At 39.5% G+C, this 12,745-nt stretch overlaps 2 long non-coding RNA genes across 4 annotated transcripts in view; one reads left to right on the top strand and one right to left on the bottom strand.

The window, feature by feature from the left end:
* The window catches only part of LOC121949278, a 63,132-nt gene extending 54,438 nt beyond the window's left edge, over positions 1 to 8,694 (top strand). For all 3 annotated transcript variants that reach the window (XR_006106224.1, XR_006106225.1, XR_006106223.1), the window contains exon 3: positions 8,188 to 8,694. This is a non-coding gene — a long non-coding RNA (uncharacterized LOC121949278). The remainder of the gene's footprint in view (positions 1 to 8,187) is intronic.
* LOC121949277 lies at positions 379 to 5,395 on the bottom strand. The gene is made up of 5 exons (XR_006106222.1): positions 5,372 to 5,395; positions 4,932 to 5,032; positions 2,234 to 2,316; positions 636 to 747; positions 379 to 467 (listed from the first exon to the last, which is right to left on the bottom strand). It is a non-coding gene; the product is annotated as an uncharacterized LOC121949277 (long non-coding RNA).
* Positions 8,695 to 12,745: the final 4,051 nt, after the last annotated feature.

Below are 12,745 nucleotides of genomic sequence, written 5' to 3'. Positions count from 1 at the left end.
AAAAAATCATAGAATTGAATGTCAGAAAAATACTTTAAATGGTTATAAAAACTGTATAGTAAAATAGTGTAGTGTAGTATAATGTAGTATGAAAATTTCCCTTAAAGCTAAAAAAAAATCATGCGTAGTAAGTGAAAAAAAAATTACAGGATAGTTTCCAATAATAAACATCTAAAATAACTAAATTATAGGTTTCTCATCTGTTACGTTATAAAGCTATGAAGCTGTTGTATGTGGCCATAGATAAGCTACAGAGAGTGAAATATGGAGCCTAAGGCACGTCGGTGTGAATGCTTAGGAGAATTTTAAAGGCACGTTTGTGAAGTTATATAATTACTTTTTCCAGAAGAGTAACTAAGTTTTCAAAAACTTGCCTGATGTGCTTCTTTTTCTGCATGCACCACTCGTCACTCTCATGGCACGTTCGAGGAAACCGCTCAGCTCTTCTTTCATTCATCTAAACAAATCTGCAAAAGCACAAAAAAGACAACAAATTAAAAAGAAAATTTGAATCTGCAGCATGTAGATTACATGTTATTGCTCCTCCACAAAGCCTGTTTCACTATCAGCAACCCTCCGCTCCCCTCGTCTGTCCAGTTTGACCTGGTGGGGTCCAGCCGGGACTGCTCACACACCTGTACGTCATTTTACCCTCGTAGTTCCCACTCTGGAAACACGTTGACTGACAGCTGCACTTCAAAGATCTGCTCGCTGTCTCGCTTTCATGGTTATCATCTGTTACGGGAGCTGTGTGGTGGAGAGGGAGAGAGTGAGTTTCGGGCAGCCGGTTGTGTTGTGGGGCCAATTTGGATGATTGGCCTTGAAATGCAAGCTGAAACGGGCTTCCCTGTGTTCCTTTAAAGTGACCCGTGCCCGGCAGTGTAATGTAAAATTATCCTCGCCGTGTTTGTGTTGTGTCAGATGTGGTGACTGGCAGAAACTGTTAGTAATTGTCTAAGTACTCCGGTGTGTCAAAGCTGTCCGTCACTCATCCCGGCCCCCTCCCCCTTAGCTCTGCTTCTTCAGCTTCTCATAATATTTTCACTGAACTGCAGAGGACAAACTACTTTCAGTGATGGAGTTGTCACTTTGGTGCTTTTGCTAGGAAAAATATTTTACCTCGGGAAGAACACACAACCAACTGACATGTGTTCCTGCTTTTTGGGAGAGAAGAAAATGAGAGAAGCATACTTGTTCTTTCTTTTGTTCTTTGATACTTTTACAAATTCAAGACTATGAGCTTTTCTTGTCATAACTCATTGAAGTCGAAGCTAACCTGAACGTGGCATTTTGAAAATACATTCCTGACTAAATCAACTCTAAAAGAATGGACACGCGTACATACTCTCTTATGTATACACTTAAAATGGTCTGAACAGCACAGAATCATGAAAGACTGAAGCTGCAGTTTCACTGAGTTAAGACACTTTTTAAAGACATTAAACACAACATTAGCTACTACACAGCTTGTGCACATACAAAACACATAAAAGCTTTGCCGTGCGAAACACGGGTTTATCTAATAACCTCCATGACGTGTAAATTGTTACGGTTATAAAGCCTGTTAATTTAATTTTTACATAAGATAAAACAATACCTTTTCATCATGCTTGGTAGTATGACTTACTTAATAGTAGTGTAAGGGATTACAACTTGAAATTCAGTAACTACGTTGCTACAAAAATTTAAAGTTTTCGTTTTAAATGGCGTTTCTTTGCTGAAGCCACTCACTTCAAGCACATCTGCTGGTCGTCTGATCGATCATTAGCTGCCATAAAACTTTGTATCGATGGCTATGCCCCCCCGAGTAGAAGACGATCACCCCCAACATCATCACCACCATCACCGATAAAACATTAAAGGACGCTTATTGTGATAAAATTAGATATTTCCAGCATGCATCAATGCAGGAAAGGTACAAATTGGTGCAAAAAAAATCACCAGAATGCAGAAAATTCAGTGTTTGATGCCCCCCGTTATTTACGTGTTCCCCTTAATAATGAAAAATAAACTACACCCTTGTCCCACAGTTAAGCTCCTTGACAATGTGAGATCAGAGGAATTCATTTTCACTTTTCAAGCTTCTTTGTCCATATATTTTCCTACAAGCACCTCAGTAAATCCCATTTACTGACCATCTTCAGCATCACAAATCATTTTCTATGACAACACGTGAAATATAGCGGCTGTGGTGTGTCAGAGTGAATGGACGTTTGTCAACTTATATACTTACTTTTTCAAAAACTTGCCCAATGTGCACGTTGTGAAACGTTGGTGACAAACCGCTCAGCTCTTCTCTCATTCATCTGAACGAATCTGCGAAAGCATAAAAAAAGTCAAAGTGTAAAGTGAATGTCTGCTGATTCACGTGATATCCACCAGAAATAGAGCAGCAGATGTTTATTTATATGAAAACGGATATTATTTGGTTAATGTCGTCCAGTTTATTGCTTCCTAATGCTGTCAAATCCCAACATAATTTCTCATATTTAAGATTTAATGGCCAGTTTGCTCTGGGCTTTTTTTTATCCCAGGCTGCCGGAGAGCCGGAGGACTCAAGATGCAGAGTCGAGGTGAAGTCACGGCGTGTTAACCCCCCCCCTCCTCCTTCCTGTCCAAACACACCTTCTGCGTCTTCCTCTGGGGAGGAGAAAAATCATTCGTTATTTTAATGGGTGTCAAATATGTTTTCCAAATCTACTAAAAGGTTATCGTTGTTACACGCGGACAAGTGCTTATATCTGAATCAATGTTAACTTTGTTACTAGGGAAATTTACTGCCTTCCCGGCCGACCACGGAGCACAAACTTAATCGGCATGTTTTCACAAAGTGCAGCTCGAGGGTGATTTATATGGCTGAGGTGACTGACTGCTCTTTGATAGAGCGGGAGAGAAAAAACACATATCCGAGAGGTGCGATGAAGGCATAAATAACACTCTGTGTTTTCATTTGAATGTCTGACACATGACGATTATGTATTGTTAGTGTAAGAACAGCAGGGGAGGTGGGGAATTAAGGGCGGGCGATGGCAAATGTGGTAATATGAATGAATGACATATGACTTTGCAGAAAACCTCTGGTGGTTTACACTGCAGGAAACTTATTTAGCTCACCTCAGACCACATCCTACCTTCTGGTCTCTCCTCACCTGACACTGCGGAGGTCTTGCCCTTCTTACAATGATCACTGTGTGATGAAATTATGGGTAAAAATTCATCATTTGTTGAGGGGAAGAAAAAGAGACAGGCAAAGAAAGAACTGCTGTTACTCCAGCGCCGAGGCGTCACTATTTGTCTTTGGCAAGTTAGCTTTATCTAATAAAGTGTCTTTGTATTAAGATGGATACTTCAAACACTCTTTTGTCTCTATAATCACAGTGGAGGGAGGCAGAACTCACACATTCCTCGCTCAATTTATTATTAATAAGTACATCAGTGGGAGAAAGATATCCTGGGGACCAAAACACCCGCCGAGTGCAACATTCATCAAACGTAAACGAATATCACAATACACAGGATACAGAGGCTCCAATAACAGATAATTGATGAGAAACGTCTTTGGGTTGCGCTGGATCACTGATGATGCTTATCATTATATAACATCATTTCATAGTTTACGGCCAGTGATGATGTGTTTGTTGAAGGGAAACATTTTTGCAGCCTTCTGTGTGCAATTAAGTGGTCTGTTTGCGGGAGCGGGGTCACTCTGTGCTGGCGTGATTAAAATGTGGTTAGTGGCACGACTGCGTCCACTCAATATTCGTGTTTTCTCGCAAGACCTTAATCTATTGCAACCGCAGCAATTACCCTTCTGACAGGATAACAAAACACAAACACAAACAACATGATCACATCCAAGGCTTTTTTCTCAAATTATTTTTTTAATAACCTCTTCATCTTCCGCAGAATAAAGCCTTTCTTTTTCTTTTTTCCTCTTAAGAATCTCAGTTGTAATTTGATGAAAGATTCAAAATGTGAAAAAAACAACAAAAAACTAAGAAGATAATTTAGGGAGATGTTTTTTTGCTAATGTCCCCACTCTTATTTGTAAGTGCTAATGAGGCTCTATTCCGAAAGACAACAGGAAAACACTATTTAAGATGACAGATGGGACTGGCTGATCATAAAAGGCCACCCCCCCACACACACTGCTGCACAACCTGTGCTCCGGTGTCGGGTTTCCCACAGCCAGTAGCAGTGCTGACACATGTAGCTATAGGACCCGTGTCTGAGGGCAGGAATTCAATCAATAAAACTCGCCCCTCGACAAGATATACCATGTTACAGGCGAGACACCGAGAGACGGGCTGAACCATCTGCTCCTTTCTTCCCTCTGTCACATGTCAATCTGTGCCGCTAATGTCCGATATATTGGGTTATCATTCATATACTTTAAACCACCTTCTCCGGCTTTATGTAATGAAGCTGTAACTCAATTGGTTTTGGTTTTCCGTCCCCGGTGCCTGCTCTCAAATCAGCTTGCATCTGTCTCCCTCCCCCTCAGGGACCAGTGTATCGCTGCGGAGCCGTTGTCACTTTTCAGGTGATGCGACATTAGAAAAGCACTTCATTAAAAAGCTGCATGTTTTGTTCGTCACTGCCACATTTATTTTCATTTTTATTTTATGTCTATCAGTAATTGTGGTACCTTTTTAAGATGGTTTTAAGGGAACAGTGTGTGAGATTTAAGGGGATTTAGTGGCATCTAGTGGTGAGGACTGAAGATTGCAACTAGCTGAAACTTGTGGTTAAATTTTCTTCAGTGGTCATTGTTCAAGAAGTTTTTTCTGGTCTATTCCTCTCCAAAAAGACCCAGAGATTAAAACTGGTAAAAACAATGAATAAAGCAGTTTTATGTTAAGAATCAGTGTTTCTCTGATGCTGTTCAGCATGTCAGAGTCAGATGGATAGCCGAGCTTATGTGTGCTCACCTTTATCTGATCCAAACATTCAGGGGTTTTTTTTTAACGGGAGCCGAAGTATCCAAGAGGTCTTCTTCCTCTCCAAAAGAAACGGACCAGGTGATTAAAACCTGTAAAAACACAAAATAAAACAGTTTCACATTACAAATCAAATTACAAATGTTTCACTGCGCTGTTTGGTTTGTCAAAGATGGGCTGTAAGCCACAACCTGCTAATCTGTGCTCATGTTTTTTTTTTTTTTAAATAACTTAAAATCCAGATGTTCAGAAGGTTTTTACTGGGAGATGAATTATCCATAGAGGTCTCCTCCTCTCCAAAACAAACAGACCAAGTGATTTCAACTGGTTAAAACATTGAATAAAGCCGTTTCGTGTTAAAAATGGGTGTTTCTCCAATGCTGTTTGGCCCATCACAGATAGGCTGCTAGCACCTGCTAATATATGCTCACCTTTTTTCTTTGATAATTCAGGGTCCACACATTCAGGAGGTTTTAACTGGCAGCCGTATTATCCGCAGAGGTGTCATCCTCTCCAAAACCAAAGTAGCTGGTGATTTAAACCTGTATAAACACTGAATAAAGCAGTTTCATTTTACAAATCAGTGTTTCTTCTATGCTGTTTGGTACAAAAGGGCTACTAAGTACGATGGCCAAATTAAGAAGAAAAAGAAAAAAGAAACAAACAAATGAAAAAGCAAAACAACACAGATGACTTACCGCAGAAACGTGAAGGTCCAACATGGCAATCCCCGTGGACGAAGACCCCTTCCCAGTGTGGATATAAACAGCTTATTTCAAGGGAACAAAATAGACAATTCTTATTTTCAGGTGATTATAGACGAAAGAAAATGTTCTTATTATATTTTTATTTAATTTCTGCCAATAAATCCCCTAAATCCTACACACTAGACCTTTAATTGAGGTACCCTCCTAAAGTGGTTTAAGTGCTTAGTTAAGTAGGTGCAGTCATACATTGGTGGCAGGTGGAGAATTAAAACAAAAAAATGAATTCAAAGCTAAATTTGATGCTTTGACCTGTAGGACACTTGCCATAGAAGAGCCTCTACACAATCAGCGACGCTTTTCAGTTCAACACTAATCATTCAGTAGACAGCCTTCGAGTGCCTTAGAATAAACCACCCACATAATGAGAGCATCATTAGTCACATCCCTGCATGATTTGTTCAAGTCTAACATCTCAGGAGGTGTTGCAGCAGATGTTTTTTTTTTTTTGTTCAAACCCTATTTTTGACTAAAATGACATATTACATAGTTTGGGTTTACACGGGGGATGTCATTCCTTTTTTTCTTTTTTTTTCCAGGCTGTACATAGTTTTTTTCTGACAAGTAACATTGCGATGTTAAGTAGAAACTGCTGAAAATAAGAATATCCTTCCTGGTTTATAAGCGGAGAAGCAGATTCTGTATTAATACTGTCTGTCATGTAACGGAAAAAAGAAAGAGTCCAGTGCACTTTCATCTCCACACAACCTCCGTGTTTGAGCTCATTGAGACAATTTATCACGCGGGGTAAGATGAGGTCCTCTATTGTTTCAGTGGTCTGCATAATTGTGCTCTCATAAGAATATGAATACTTCCCCATCTGTTTGGTGTTAGCTTTCAAACCGCACTTTGCTGCAAACCCACAGCCATGCGAGACATCTACTGTTTAATTAAAAAAAGAAAGGAAAAAGTCAGAATAAAATTATACCGCTATAAAAGAGTCTTGCCAACAATAACATTATCGTTTGACACGCAGCATGTCAGAAAAAAAAAACAGCTTCATATCACAGTAAAGAGAACCGACCTTTGAAGAATGTGTGTGTGTGAGTGTGTGTGTGTGAACCGCTAATTTTAAAGCTTCAAAGATCGCTTTTAGGATACCACAAAAGAATAACCTCTGACACCCAAACAAACAAACATAAGCCACATTTAAATAGCACAAGTTGGAAAAGTCTGAAAGCTCACTTCTTTGGTGCGTGCACGCGCCTGTGTGTGGGTGTGTGTGTGTGTGTGTGTGCGGTGCTATATGTGTGTGTCATAAAGAGCGGGGACATGTCTATTATGTGCAGTCTGATTAAAGCATGATGGCTGTTGTCCAATCTGCTTTCCAGGGGAGTGCTGTGACAGCCAGCAGAGCGTCTACCTGCTGCCTCCTCTGCGTGTTAGGTGATTTACGGCTGACTCCCTCCGTTTATGTACTGCCTTATTTTCATTTCTACCCCGCTGAGTGCCAGGTTCAGAACTCCTGAAGAAATATTATGCTTTGCTGACAAAATACAGTGACAGCCATCTCCCAGCCTTAAAAGAGTGCCAGAGTGTTTAACAGTACGAGAGCCGGGGAGACAAGGCGAGGTTGAAGGCATCTGTAAGCGCGCGGCCCATTGAAACAACCATTTGATCTAAACCAGCTCTGATTGGGTGGAATGATGTTTATAGCCGAGTTAGAATCTACTTTCAATTAAAAAAATGACACAGGGGGGAAAGGGGAGGTCTGTAAAACAGACGGTAAAATTTATTGAACAACTTTTACTAGGGTCTTGTCTGAGAAACATGTGGCGCACAAATGAAATGTTTGTTTCGACAGACGGGGGTTCGCCTGCAGACGAGCAGGTAACTTGACGCCGGGGACTTTTTCATTAACCCTGAGTTCAAAACCCCGCTGCTGTTTCAGGCTTTGTGGGGAAGCAACAATTTGATGTAAACGGATGAATATAAATACCACTGTTGTTCAAGCGCCGCCATGTTTCCTATTCATTCCAGCCTGTTTTCTCCTTTACAAGAACTACTCTGAGCTGTAATGAGGTGTTGTAGCGTCCCGAGGCGTTATCATTTGCCGCATTATTATTTCAAAAGCTTCGACAACAGCGCCGTCTCTGATGTAATTCTCATGCATATGGAAGGTGTTCCAGTGACTTGATATTGTGGTTTCTGAGGGGAAGGCGACCCCGCGCTAAATGAAATGAGTGATCACAAACCTAATGAGGCAAACGAGTGTTTGGAGCAGCCGGGGCCAGGCGTCAGATGGACATGCTGTTGTCTGTAATTAGCCTCTAGCTACATGAGCATTATTTTTATTTAGATTCCAGCCATGAAACCAGCACCAGTTAATATGAATCTACAAAAAAACCCGCCCCCCCCCCCTGCATCTGAGACCGACTATAAATAAAGATTGTCATTGTAACCTAATCAAATTATGAGACGTATTTTGGTTAGGTTGTCAGTTGTCTAATGCTCTCCCTCTCTCTCCCTCTCTTTCTCGGCAGACGAGGCGAAGCAAAGTGAATCCCCTGAGGTCCTCTCATCTCTCTTCAGGAGCTGCCGACTCTCTTCTCTTTATGGCACACCCAGAAGGATTAAGCACAAATGGCATTCACATGATTTCAATAAGCTCGAGGAGACAAGAACCAGCCTTTCAGCACATTAGCTTTTCGCTGTGGAGGACACAAAGCAGACACCGAGCAACTGCAGGGGGAAGAAAGAAAGAAAAAAAAGAACACACAGTTAATAATGATCATAATAATAGACCAGTCTGGCACTGCTGAAATGGAATTCCACTGGCCCAAAAATGGACCCGTAAGAGGTGATGTCATCAATTACAGCCATGATTGGGTTAGACGTGAACCTGGGGTGACACCGTAGTAAAAAAGGTGACCCCCCCTCCCTTTCGTGGCAAAACCAAAGACGCGACCTTTCAAAACAGCAAGTGTTATCTGGATAAAGTCAATGTGACACAAAAGGGTCTCTTCAAAATAATTAAACACATATTCAGACCTCTCCCAAAATGAATTACAATAACTTTTAATACCAGTTTAATGAAATTGTTTTTTGACATTTTTTTCTAATGCTGCACACAATTAAGCTGCTACAGTTAAAATGTTTTATTATCCATGGATCAAATGATTATCTGTAATATGAAGGGGATTGCTCATAGTGACATAAAAAGAGAATTATTACCCAACTCGGCAGTTACCTGCTAGGTTTAGGGGTTAAGATTTTCAGGCCAGGGATGGCCAGGTGGAGTTACTGAAAATTTTAGGGTGGCCACCAAAACCAAAAGCCATAACTGAATTTCAGGAATTTGATTATGTTGTTGAAGTATATAGGCAAGTTCAAAATTATATCCAAAAGTTAAGAATCGCATACTTATACTTATTGGTTTCTTATTTTAGTATTTTGATATCATATTGTGGAACATCTGGTGATTTCCACACATACAAATGATCTGATGTTCATAGATTATAATTGCTATAAATAACAGTTTGACTTCTAGCAATTGAATCAGGGTGGCTGTGCCCCCCCTGGCCCACCCTGGTGTCCCTGTGTCAGGCCAGAAACATAACTGTTTTAGTTCAGTTTCACTGCTCTCATTAGCAATGTTTACATCAGCAGCAACTGTAAACTATCTGCCACACACAAACTGCAGACGAAGGTTTGTGACTATCTGCTAAATAAAGAGGATGATCTGAAAGTCAAAAAGCCAGATATTTACCCCAGGAGCTGCTGGAGACAAAAACAGAGCTAAAGGGAGAGTGAATATTGGACTTACCTTTGTTGAGAGTCCAAAAGTACAACTCCAAAGGGATGCTTATGTTGCTTCACATCTGTTCAGGGTGTAAAGAGGAAACTGTTTAAACGTTTGTCACATCAACTTTTTATTGTGATAATATGTTAATTTTGGATATGCAACTAATTTCTGACTCCCAAAATTGGCAAAGAAAAATCTGTTGATGAAGTTTTCGCAAATAAAATGCTATAAACTACTGATCTCTGAATTTAGTTGTCCAAAGCAAAGAGCTATCTTCAAGGTAAAACGGGGGGGAGTGTCAGATGCATTGGCTCACTCTGTTAAAACACTTACTCATAAACCACGAGATTGCAAGTTCAAATTCAACAGAACATCAAAAACATGCAAAATGTTTGGAGGTTTGGCTCAATGGGTAAATCAGGTGGTTAGTGTGCCTGAGGTTGGTGGTTTAAGTCTTATCTGGAACAGATGACATTTGACTTTTATGGTATAAAAAAAATGTTGGCTGATATCTGTGTCTGCTCTGCTGATATAAGTTATTGAAAAATTATTATTATTAAAAAAAAACACACACAGTTGTCTCCTTGTCTCCTGAATTTGCATGTACTGAATACTGACTTTCTCTGCCAAGGACTTAGTTGATTATTGGTTTGACTCATATATTGGTGGCGTTTTTGAAAGAGTTCACTGCCGATACAGAGGTAAATAGAACGTTAAAAATGAGTAAAGCAATCAGATGTTTGGTTTAGTGGGTAAGTCAAGGGGTTAGTGTACTAGAGGTTGGTGGTTCAAGCCTGGCCTGGAACATTTGACTTTTATGTTATAAATAAAATAAAATATCAGTTAATATATGTCTGCTCTGCTGATAGAAGTCACAGATGGCGTACTTTGCAACAAACATTTAAAACAGCTAAAAAAACACATCCTTGTCTCCTGCATTCTCATGTACTGAATACTGACTTTCCCTACCAAGGACTTAGTTGATTATCAGCTTGACTCACATATCAGTGATGTTTTCAAGAGTTCACTGCCAATACAGAGGTAAATAGAACGTCGAAAATACATAAAGTGTCTGGACATTTGGCTTAGTGGATAAGTCAGGGGGTTAGTGTGCTAGAGGTTGCTGGTTCGAGTCTTACTTGGAACATGTGACTTTTGTGGTATAAATAAAATATCAGCTGATATATATGTCTGTTCTGCTGATAGAAGTCATCGATGGTGTACCTTGCAACAAACATTTAAAACAGTTAAAAAACACATCCTTGTCTTCTGCATTCTCATGTACTGAATACTGATTTCCTGCTAAGGACTTAGTTGATTATTAGCTTGACTCATATATCAGTGATGTTTTCAAGAGTTCACTGCCAATACAGAGGTAAATAGAACGTTGAAAATGTGCAAAGTGTCTGGGTGTTTGGCTTAGTGGATAAGTCAGGGGGTTAGTGTGCCAGAAGTTGCTGGTTCAAGTCTCACCTAGGGACAGGTGACACTTAATTATCAAAGCAGACAAATACATCAGCCAATATTTAATTTTATTTAAGCCATAAACTATCATTTGGCTGTAGATTAATACAGTTTAGACACTAATTAAGATATATTGCAGAACAAATTAAGCACATAAAGTTGAGTGAAATAACGTTTTTGGCAAAAAAATCAGGTGAAGTAGTCCAAAAACAGGTAAAACCAGTATCGGCAGTGACGTCTGTCGAAATCCAGAAATATCGGCCTGACTCATATATCAGTCAAGTTTTTTCAGTGACGTCTGTCGAAAACTTGACTGATATATGAGTCAGGCCGATATTCCTCGATTTCGACAGACGTCACTGCCGATACTGGTTTTACCTGTTTTTGGACCACTTCACCTGATTTTTTGCCAAAAACGTTATTTCACTCAACTTTATGTGCTTAATTTGTTCTGCAATATCTTAATTAGTGTCTAAACTGTATTAATCTACAGCCAAATGATAGTTTATGGCATAAATAAAATTAAATAGTGGCTGATGTATTTGTCTGCTTTGATAATTAAACATTACCTGTTCTAAGTGAGACTTGAACCAGCAACCTCTGGCACACTAACCCCCTGACTTATCCACTAAGCCAAACATCCAGACACTTTACAAATTTTCGATGTTCTATTTAGCCCTGTTTTGGCAATGAACTCTCAAAAACACACTGATATGTGAGTCAAGCTGATAATCAACTAAGTCCTTGGTAGGGAAAGTCAGTATTCAGTACATGAGAATGCAGGAGACAAGGATGTGTTTTTTTAGCTGTTTTAAATGTTTGTTGCAAAGTACGCCATCTGTGACTTCTATCAGCAGAGCAGACATATATTAACTGATATTTTATTTTATTTATAACATAAAAGTCAAATGTTCCAAACAAGACTTGAACCAGCAACCTCTGGTACACCAACCCCTTGACTTACCCACCAAGCCAAGTACCCAGATGCTTTAAATATTTTCGACGTTCTATTTACCTCTATATTGGCAGTGAACTCTTGAAAACATCATCAATATATGAGTCAAGCCAATAATCAACTAAGTCCTTAGCAGGAAATCAGTATTCAGTACATGAGAATGCAGAAGACAAGGATGTGTTTTTTAACTGTTTTAAATGTTTGTTGCAAGGTACGCCATCGATGACTTCTATCAGCAGAGCAGACATATATTAACTGATTTACTGTTTTTTTTTTTATTTATACCATAAAAGTCAAATGTTCCAAACAAGACTTGAACCAGCAACCCCAAGCACAATAACCAACTTACTTACCCACTGAGCCAAACTTCCAAACACACTGCCTATTTTCCGCATTCCATTTACCTTTGTATCGCAAACTCGATTGTCATAAGAATCAGGTTGATAATAAACTAAGTCCTTAGCAGGGAAAATTAGTATTCAGTACATGACAATGCAGGAGAAAAGGAGACAACATGTGTTTCTTCACTGTTTTAAGTGTTCTTTGCAAGGTACGCTATAAATTACTTATATCAGCAGAACAGACACATATATCAGCCAATATTTTATTTTATTTATGTCATAAAAGTCAAATGTCACCTGTTCCAGATAAGCAACCTCAGGCACACTAACCGTCTGATTTACATACTGAGCCAAACCTCCTGACCCAACTGTGTGCATCAGGAAGGTCTTAAGAACACAGACAGAATTTTAACTTTTTGGGTTTAATAGTGTAGGACAAGATCGTTAAAGTATAAAAAAAATATTTCCAGTGGCCACTCTGTGTTGCTATAACGGATAGTGAATATTGTCATACACATGTGTTCGAGGTGGGACCA

The sequence above is a fragment of the Plectropomus leopardus genome, chromosome 10, assembly GCF_008729295.1.
Source record: "Plectropomus leopardus isolate mb chromosome 10, YSFRI_Pleo_2.0, whole genome shotgun sequence".
Classification (NCBI taxonomy): domain Eukaryota; kingdom Metazoa; phylum Chordata; class Actinopteri; order Perciformes; family Serranidae; genus Plectropomus; species Plectropomus leopardus.
The sequence above is the reverse complement of the archived record's forward strand: the minus strand, read 5'-3'. Positions and strand labels throughout refer to the sequence as shown.